This window comes from Globicephala melas, chromosome 7, assembly GCF_963455315.2.
Source record: "Globicephala melas chromosome 7, mGloMel1.2, whole genome shotgun sequence".
Lineage (NCBI taxonomy): Eukaryota > Metazoa > Chordata > Mammalia > Artiodactyla > Delphinidae > Globicephala > Globicephala melas.
Genome location: NC_083320.1, coordinates 11717143 through 11726598, shown reverse-complemented (window position 1 = coordinate 11726598; position 9456 = coordinate 11717143).

Here is a 9456-nt window from a genome sequence, read left to right as displayed (position 1 = left end):
AACTGTCTATGTCACTTAATGTACAGCTCTCTGTCTCAAAAACCTATGTAACTATGCTTTGATCTCTAACAGGCAGAATAGTTCTTGGAGCTTTCTGAGAGGCTATTCCTGGGTCATAATCCGCAATTTGGCATGAATACAATTTTCCATTTCTTTCTTAGATTGACTGATTAATTTTTGGTGGACAAAATTTAAGGTTAATAACCTTTTTCTTAAAAAACATTTTTTTTGTTCTTTTAGGAAATGCATACTGAAGCTCAACACCCACCAAGAGGCAACCCCAGTTTTTGGGTTACTAACACCATCCTCTTACCTCACCACTGACCAATCAGAGGAAGGTCACACACTCTACAGACCGTCCCCCACGCCCCCTGAAATTTTGCCTATAAAAACGTTTCCCTGAAAATCATCAGGGAGTTGGAGTCTTTGGAGCATGAGCCACCTATTCTCTTTGCATGGCCCTTGCAATAAACTTTTCTCTGCTCCAAACTCTGATGTTTCGGTTTGTTTGGCCTCACTGTGCGTCAGGCACACAAACTTGGGTTTGACAACAATATGATTCAGAAAAATGGTGTGTGTATATATATAATATATATCAATTAATATATTAATATTAATATAACATACACATATAGAGAAAGGGAGAGAGAAACAAATGTTAACATTTAGGATATTTTGTGAATATGCAGAAATTCTCTGTACTATTTTTGCAACTTTTCAATAAGGTCTGCAATTATTTCAAAATTAATTAAAAACATAATTGGCAGCATGAAAACTTACATGATATGCCATTCACTTAAGACTGGCATTCTGATAACTTAAGAAAAATAAACAGTGAACTGTAAAAAACCTCTTTCACTTACATATACCTAACATTCTCAGATAAATGGCAGCCTTTACTTATATAGTTAGCTCTTGAATAACAAATCCCCTGGGAAAGGGAATGCTGGTGTTAGAAGTCAGGTGTGTTAAATTAAAACAGAAAAAGAAACATCTAAATTATGTCAAGTGGAGCTATCTGTGATTATAGTTGATGTCAAAAATTCCCACCTCTTCTGCTCTGCCCATAGCTTCTATTTTTCCTAGTCCTATTGTAGTAAACTGGGCAAAACCTTAGCAACAATTCTGCAAATTTTTCTGCTGTGTCTTTTGTCCCAGTTTCTCTCCCTCCACTCAAGATCCCTCTGCCTCTGGTTCCCTCTAGTCAGGACTGCCACATGCTGGGAGACAGGTGGATTCATTGACCTTTAATAAATTCATTCTCTCCTAAGTGTTCCCTCAACAGCCCTACATTTTAAACAAGTTATGTCTAACTGTGGATGGAAGGGCATTTTTGAAGAGATTTTAACTATTAGCAAACAGCTGTGTGTATGTGTGTGTGGATATGCTCCCATGAGCCCCAAAAAAGTCTTAAAATCACCGTGGACCACTTGCAGACAGGAGAGATAGCCAGAATGCCTGCATCATCTACTGCTACTGTCATCACAGCCTCATTTCCCATATTTTGATGCAATTTCCTTTTTGAATATTTTTTCCTAGCAAGAACATCCACAGATCTTCCTTTGCTAAGAATTCATGATCTGAATTGTTCTTTCATAAAAGACATATACAGTCTTCATGATGTATTCCGCCAGGTTTGAGGCGATGTGGTTTAGGAAGGCTCCTATGAGGTCTCAAACGGCACATAGAAAATGTGACGTGGCAGTTTGGAGTGAAATTATTCATTGTAGTCATAGAAGCATCAGAATTTTAGCTGATATGAAAACAGAAATGGCAGTCACAGATGTAAAAGAAAAATGCTGTTAAAGGATGATTATTAAAATAAGCTGCTTATTTAGGATTTCTTATTTGAAAGAAAAAGGAACTCTCACATAATATTCTACTATTACCCTGTAAACATAAGAACAATGGGGTATCTGTAAACCCAATTTAATTTTTAGATAATAATCATGATGAGTCAAAATAAGATTAAGGAAGATATATCCAACACTCAACAGGAAAAAATACTTCCTAAAATAGAAAATTGAAAGACACACAATCATTCAAAATAATTCTGAAATGGATAGTAAGTGGTCATTTTCACTTTTTACAGTTTAGATAATTAATGAAACAATGAAAACTTTATGTAAACATGTACATGAATAAAAACAAAATTACCTTTTATGTGGCCACTGATGCATCCAATGCCAAGCAGTGCTATAGACACTTCATATTCAGAATAGAAATGTGGGGACTTCCCTGGTGGTCCAGCTGTTGAGACTCTGTGCTTCTGATGCAGCGGGGCCGGGGTTTGATCCCTGGTCGGGGAACTAGGATCCCACATGCTGGGAGGCCAAAACATAACAAAACAAAACCAAGAAGTAGAAATAGTGTATTAGAAAGTTTGAACCATTAATCCCTCTGTCCACTAGCTTTGTGAGCTTTGCTAAATTACTTAGACTCTCTGACCCCATTTCCTCATTTACAAAATGGAGGTGAAGTGCCTGGCACATAGTAGACACTCAACAAATGGTGGCTAATAGTAGTTATAGAAACAGATGATTTGTACTGAGTGTTTACTGTGTGCCAGGCACTTTGATAAGAGGTCTCAATGCGTTACCTTACTTATCAAGTAGAGGTCACAGTAGTGGTAATAGTGAGATCTTACAGGATGTTAGAGGACTGAGAAAACAATTTTAAAATTTACTAAAATGGGCTTCCCTGGTGGCGCAGTGGTTGACAGTCCGCCTGCCGATGCAGGGGACACGGGTTCGTGCCCCGGTCCGGGAAGATCCCACATGCTGCGGAGCGGCTGGGTCCGTGAGCCATGGCCGCTGAGCCTGTGCGTCCGGAGCCTGTGCTCCACAATGGGAGAGGCCACAACAGTGAGAGGCCCGCGTACCGCAAAAAAAAAAAAAAAAAAAAAAAAAAAAAACCAAAAAACTAAAATGATAGTTGTAAGAAAATAAAATCTGTATCTGAAGGTCTTAGCGGTAGAGAGTCAAGGGTTGTGTTAAAGTTCAGGGAATCCTGAGATGGTCAAGCTAACACCCTTCCCTTCTATAAGAGCTTTGAGGGGTACTCAGCCTCCAGCTCTCCCACTGAAGCACCGTCATTTCTGATGCTGAGATGACTATGGCCTCACCTTCTCCACACCCTCCCAAGAATCCAAGTCCCAAGAGAGAGCCTGTGACTGACAGCTTCCTACTTATATTTCTGCTCCATTAGATTGACTGAGAGTTGATTAGTGACAATTGATATGCAATTATAGTAACGGCCATAATAATGTCAGGATAATTAACCATCACAGGTCTACTGCAAGTGCATTGCTCCTATTTGTAGTTTTAGTAATACCTTATTACTTCCAGGACTTCTATTGGCCGTAGAAGGAACTCAATCATGATAGATTCTTAATTCTATATTCTTCATTTAAACCAATGAAAAGCCACTGAAGTTCTAAACCACCCATTTCCATATAAAGACTCAAAGACAAGATCATTGTAAGAATTTCTAAAACATGTTCACTGATTGCATTTTTATTATTAATTTTTTTCAAGTGGTATTTAGTATTCTCTGTATTTTACATCCATAATCTACAGCTAAGCTTACCCACTATTCTTCCAAAACTTTTTCCCATTCCTTTTAGTCCAGTATCTATATTATAATGCTCATACACCAAGAATATTGGACATAATGGCATACCCTTTTCATTCCTTATTCTTTTTTTTTTGCGGTACGTGGGCCTCTCACTGTTGTGACCTCTCCCATTGCGGAGCACAGGCTCCGGACGCGCAGGCTCAGCGGCCATGGCTCACAGGCCCAGCCGCTCCGCGGCATGTGGGATCTTCCCGGACCGGGGCACAAACCCGTGTCCCCTGCATCGGCAAGCGGACTCTCAACCACTGTGCCACCAGGGAAGCCCATTCACTCCTTATTCTTGATCAAAATAATAACTCTGTTCATATGCTACACAAAACATAAATCACCCTAATGATTGATTCCTCATAATACTGTTCTCACTTCACTATTTTTTTGGTTTTTGGTTTTTCTGGTCTGGAATTCTCTTCCATTCACCTCAGTAGGTCCAATCCCACTTATACCTCAAGGAAACTATTCAAATTTCAACTCCACAAAGCATTCACTCATGTCTCCAGTTCTGGTCAATATTATCTTCCTTTAAAGTCTCAAGTTAATTTAACTAAAACTCATTAGAGCAGTTAGCTCTTTCTATCCAGTTTCACTAAAATTTACGTAGATCCCTCCACTCCAAGACTAGAAGTTCCTAGAGTATGGCATCCATAAACAACTTTGAGGTAGAATCTACATACCATAAAGTTCACCCAATGTCTGTGTATAGTGTGTCTTTGTGATCTTTATAAATTTATAGAGCTGGGTAACCATCTTCACAAACGAGTTTTAAACATTTCTATCAGCCCCAAAAGTTTTCTCATGTCCATTTACAGTTAACTCGGCTTTCACCCCCAGTTCCAAGCAAACACTGATCTGTTTTCTGCCTCTACAGATGTGCGTTTCCTGGACGCTTCGTATGATTGGAATTATGCAACATGCAGTCTTTTGGGTCTGGTTTCTCTCAATTAGCATACTGGGTTTTTTTTTTTTTTTTTTTTTTGCAGTACACGGGCCTCTCACTGCTGTGGCCTCTCCCGTTGCGGAGCACAGGCTCCGGACGCGCAGGCTCAGCGGCCATGGCTCACGGGCCCAGCCACTCCGTGGCATGTGGGATCCTCCCGGACCAGGGCACGAACCCGTGTCCCCCGCATTGGCAGGCGGACTCTCAACCACTGTGCCACCAGGGAAGCCCTAGCATACTGTTTTTGAGGTTCATCCATGTCGTAGGATTAATCAGTAGTTTGTGTCTTTCTTATTGATTTATCTATTCAACAATTGATAAGCATTTGGACTGTTTGCAGTTTGGGGCTATTATAAATAATACTGCTTTGAAATTGGCACACAAGTCTTTTATGGACATGTGTTTTATTTCTCTTGGGTAGATTCCTAAGAGTGGAATTGCTGGGTTGTATCATACGTTTAACTTTTTAAAAAAGCCACCTATTTTCCAAAGTGGCCACACCATTTTACATCTCCACCAGTAATTCCAGTTTCTCCACATTCTTGCCATTACTGTTTTTTATTATAGTCACTGGGTGGGGGGAAGGGTGTTGTGTATCTCATTTTGGTTTTAACTGGCACCTTCCTAGTGACTAATGATGTTGGTGATATTTTAAACATGTTTATTAGTTATTCATGTATCTTCTTTGGTGAAGTTTCTACTCAACTCTTTTGCCCACTTTTTAATTGAATAGTTTATCTTTTTCTTGAGTTGTAAGAGTACTTTAAATATCCAAGATACAAATCCTATATCAAACATAAAATTTGCAAATATTTTCTTCCAATCTGTGGCTTGATTTTCATTTCCTTAGTGATATTTCTAAAAAATCAAATGTTTTTTTAATTTTGAGAAGGTCCAATTTATCATTTTCCTTTTGTGCCAGAGCTAAGAAACCTTTGCCTAATCTAAGATGACAAAGATTTTCTCTTGTGTCTTCTCGAAGTTTTATAGCTTTAGCTGTTATATTTAGGCCTATGTTCCATTTGGAGTTAATTTTTGTGTATTGTGTGAAGTATGAGTCCAAATTAATAGTCTTTTTTCATATAGATGTCCAATTTTCCAAGCATTATTTGTTGAAAAGACTATCTTTTGCCTTGGCAATTTTGTTGAAAATCAACTGACCATATATAGGTTTATTTAAATTCCATTCCATTGATCTCTATGCCTACTCTCACACCAATAATAACCTGTCTTGATTTTTGTAACTTTATAGTACATTTTGAAATTGAGTAGTGTCATTCCTCCAATTTTATTCGTTTTCAAAATTGTTTTGGCTATTATAAACCTTTTATTCTAAGTTACAAAAATCAGCTTATCAATTTCTATCAAAAAAAAAATCCTGCTAAGATTTTGAGATTGTGTTGAATCCATAGATCAATTTAGGAGAACTGCCATCTTAACAATATTGAGCCTTCCAGTCCATGAACATGGAGGGTCAATTTCTCTCAGCCATTTTAAGTAGTTTTCAGTGTATGAGTCTTGCACCTCTTTTATTACATTTATTTCCAAGCATTTTACTCTTTGTGATGCTATCTGGAATGAAATTATATTCTTAATGCTATGTTTGGAGTTTTAATTTGTAGTATATAGAGATACATTTTTAAAATTTTGATCTTGTACTCACAAGACCGTGCTACCTCATTTATTAATTCTAGTAGTGTTTGTGTGTGTGTGTTTTCTTCAAGATTTTTACACAGCATCAGGTGATCTGTGAATAAAAACCATCTTACTTCTTCATAGTCAATTTGATGCCTTTTATTTCTTTTGTTCCTTTACTGCACTGGCTAAAACTTTGAGTAACATTTTTATTGTTTTTTGTCTGAGTCGGGTCTTCATTGCTGTGCGTGGGCTTTCTCTGGTTGCGGCGAGCAGGGGCTACTCCTCATTCCAGTGTACAGGTTTCTCATTGCCGTGGCTTCTCTTGTTGCAGAGCATGGGCTCTGGGCGTGCGGGCTTCAGCAGTTGTGGCTCACGGGCTTAGTTGCTCCACGGCATGTCGGATCTTCCCACACCAGGTCTCGAATCCGTGTCCCCTGCATTGGCAGGCAGATACTTAAGCATGGCGCCACCAAGGAGGTCCCATTTCTATAGTTTTTAATATATTCACAGAGTTATGCAACCATCACCACAATAAATTTTAGAATATAAGTGGTGAGAACAGACATCCTTCTCTTGATCTTGATCTTAAGAGGCAAGCATTCACTGTTTTACCACTAAGTATGATGTCAGCTGTAGGTTTTTTACAGATGCCCTTTATTAGGAAGGAAGTTCTTTTTTAATCTTTTTTTGAGAGTTTTTAATCATAAGTGTGTTTTATTTTATCAAATGCTTTTCTATATCTACTGAGCTGATATATGGTTTTTGTCCTTTAATCCAGAGGTCCCCAACCCCCGTGCTGGTACCAGTCCGCGGCCTGTCAGGAACCGGGCCGCACAGCAGGAGGTGAGCAGCAGGTGAGTGAAGCTTCATCTGCCTTTCCCCATCGCTTGCGTTACCGCCTGAACCATCCTCACCCCCTGCCCCCTGATGCCATCTGTGGAAAAATTTGTCTTCCACAAAACCGGTCCCTGGTGCCAAAAAGGCTGGGGATTGCTGCTCTAGTCTACTAATATGGTGTTTTACTTTTTTTTCCCCATGTTAAACCAACCTTGCATTCATGTTATATAGTCCCTCTTATGCACTGCTAGATTTGGTTTGCTAACCCTTTTTTAGAAATTTTTTTTACGTTCATGAAAGATACTAATCTTTAGCTTTCTTTTCTTGTAATGTCATCTGATTTAATATCTTCAGAGAATGAGTTGAGAAGTGTTCTCTATTTTATAAAGAGTTTGAGAATCATTTTATCATTTCTTCTTTAAATATTTGATTGAATTCACCAGTGAATCCATCTGGGCCTGGGCTTTTCTTTGTGGGAATATTTGAAAGTATTAACTTAATTTCTTTACTTGTTATAGGACTATTATGGGTTGAATAGTATCACCCAAAAAGATATGTTGAAGTCCTAACCCCCAGGATCTCAGACTGTGTTCTTTAGAAATAGGGTTATTGCAGATGTAATTAGTCAAGATGAGGTCATACTGGATTAGGCTGGGCTCTTAATCCTCTATGACTGGCATTCTAGTAAGAAGAAGAGGCAGACACATGGGGGGAGAAGACCATATGATGACAAAGGCAGAGACTGAAGCTGATGCAGCTGCAAGCCAAAGGAGGATTAGCTGACAAACCACCAGAAGTTAGGAAAGGTTAAGGAAGGATCCTCCAGGTCCTGCCAACACCTTGATCTTGTACTTCTAGCCTGCAGAACTGTGAGATATAAATTTCTATTGTTTTAAGCCACTCAGTTTGTGGTACTTTGTTGTGGTTGCCCTAGGAAATGAATACAAACTCTTTTCAGATTTTCTGTTGTGTTGATTCAGTTTTGGCAATTTCTTTCTAGGAATTTGTCCAACTCATCTACATTGCCTAATCTGTTGGCATAAAGTTATTTGTAGCCCCTTTTAATTTTGGTAGGGTGGGTAGTGATATCCTGCTTTCCTGATTTTAGTAATTTGTGTCTTCCTTTTTGGTCAGCATAATAAAGGCTCGTCAACTTTACTGACCTTTTCAAAGAACCAACTTTTATTTTCATTGATTTTATTTTTCCTCTTATCTATTTCATTAGTTTCCAGTATGACTGCTATTTCCTCCCTTTTGCTTGCTTAGGTTTAAGTTGCTCTTATCTTTCTAGTTTTTAAAACTGGAAGCCTAGAATATTACAACCCTTTTTCTTTTCTAATGTAAGTGTTTAAAGCAGCAAATACCCTTCAGATCACTCTTTTAGTTGCAACCCATAAATTTCAGTGTTTTCACTTTCATGCAGTTCAAAATATCTTCTGATTTCCTTTGTTACTTCTCCTTCAGACCATGAGTAACTTAATTTGCAAATATTTGGGTGATTTCCCAAATTTCTTTCTATTATCTATTCCTAATGTAATTCCATTGTAACCAGAGGACATAATTTGCATGGTGCCAATACTCTTAAATTTACTGAGGCTTGTTTTATGGCCTAGCATATACACTATCCTGGAGAATGTACTTCTTAAAAAGAATATAAATTCTGCTGTCACTAAGGACAATGGTCTATACATATCTGTTAGGTTGATAGTGTTGTTCAAGCTTTCTATAGCCTTAGCAGTTTTCTGTCTAGTTGTTCTACCCATTATTGAGAATGTGAAATTAAAATATCAAATTATTGTCTATTTCTACATTCATATCTAACAATTTTTGCTTCATGTATTTAGGACTGTTTTGGGTGCATGTACATTTCTAATTATTATAGCTTCTTGACATACTGACCTTTTTATTACAAAATGTCTGTTTCTAGAAATATATGTCTTAAAGTCCGTTTTGTCTGACATCATTATTGCCACTGCAAATCCCTTATGTTTGCCATTTGCATGGTCTATCACTGTTAAGTACTATTAGTCTTTTCATCATCATAATACATAATGCAACTTTGTACTTACTTTTATAGTTATCCTTTTATTAATTTGCAAGCTTTTTCGTAACAATAAAGCATAAATTCTTTGATGAGTTTCATACATCTTTCTGTATAGTGTTGGGTATAATAAATACTTGCTCCATTACAAGGAATTAGATACTAAACAAACTCCTCTTTAAAATAATAATCCAGTTGTGTTATTTGCTCATGGTGTTGTTGACTCATGTTTTCCCACCTTCAGTCCAGGTTTTGAAAGCTGTGAATGATACTCACCTGCCTTTCTCCCAGTTCCAATCCTAGATTTATGAAATGTACAAAGATTTTTTAACCACAACTCCTCTGTACTCAAGAATCACATTTTAGGAAC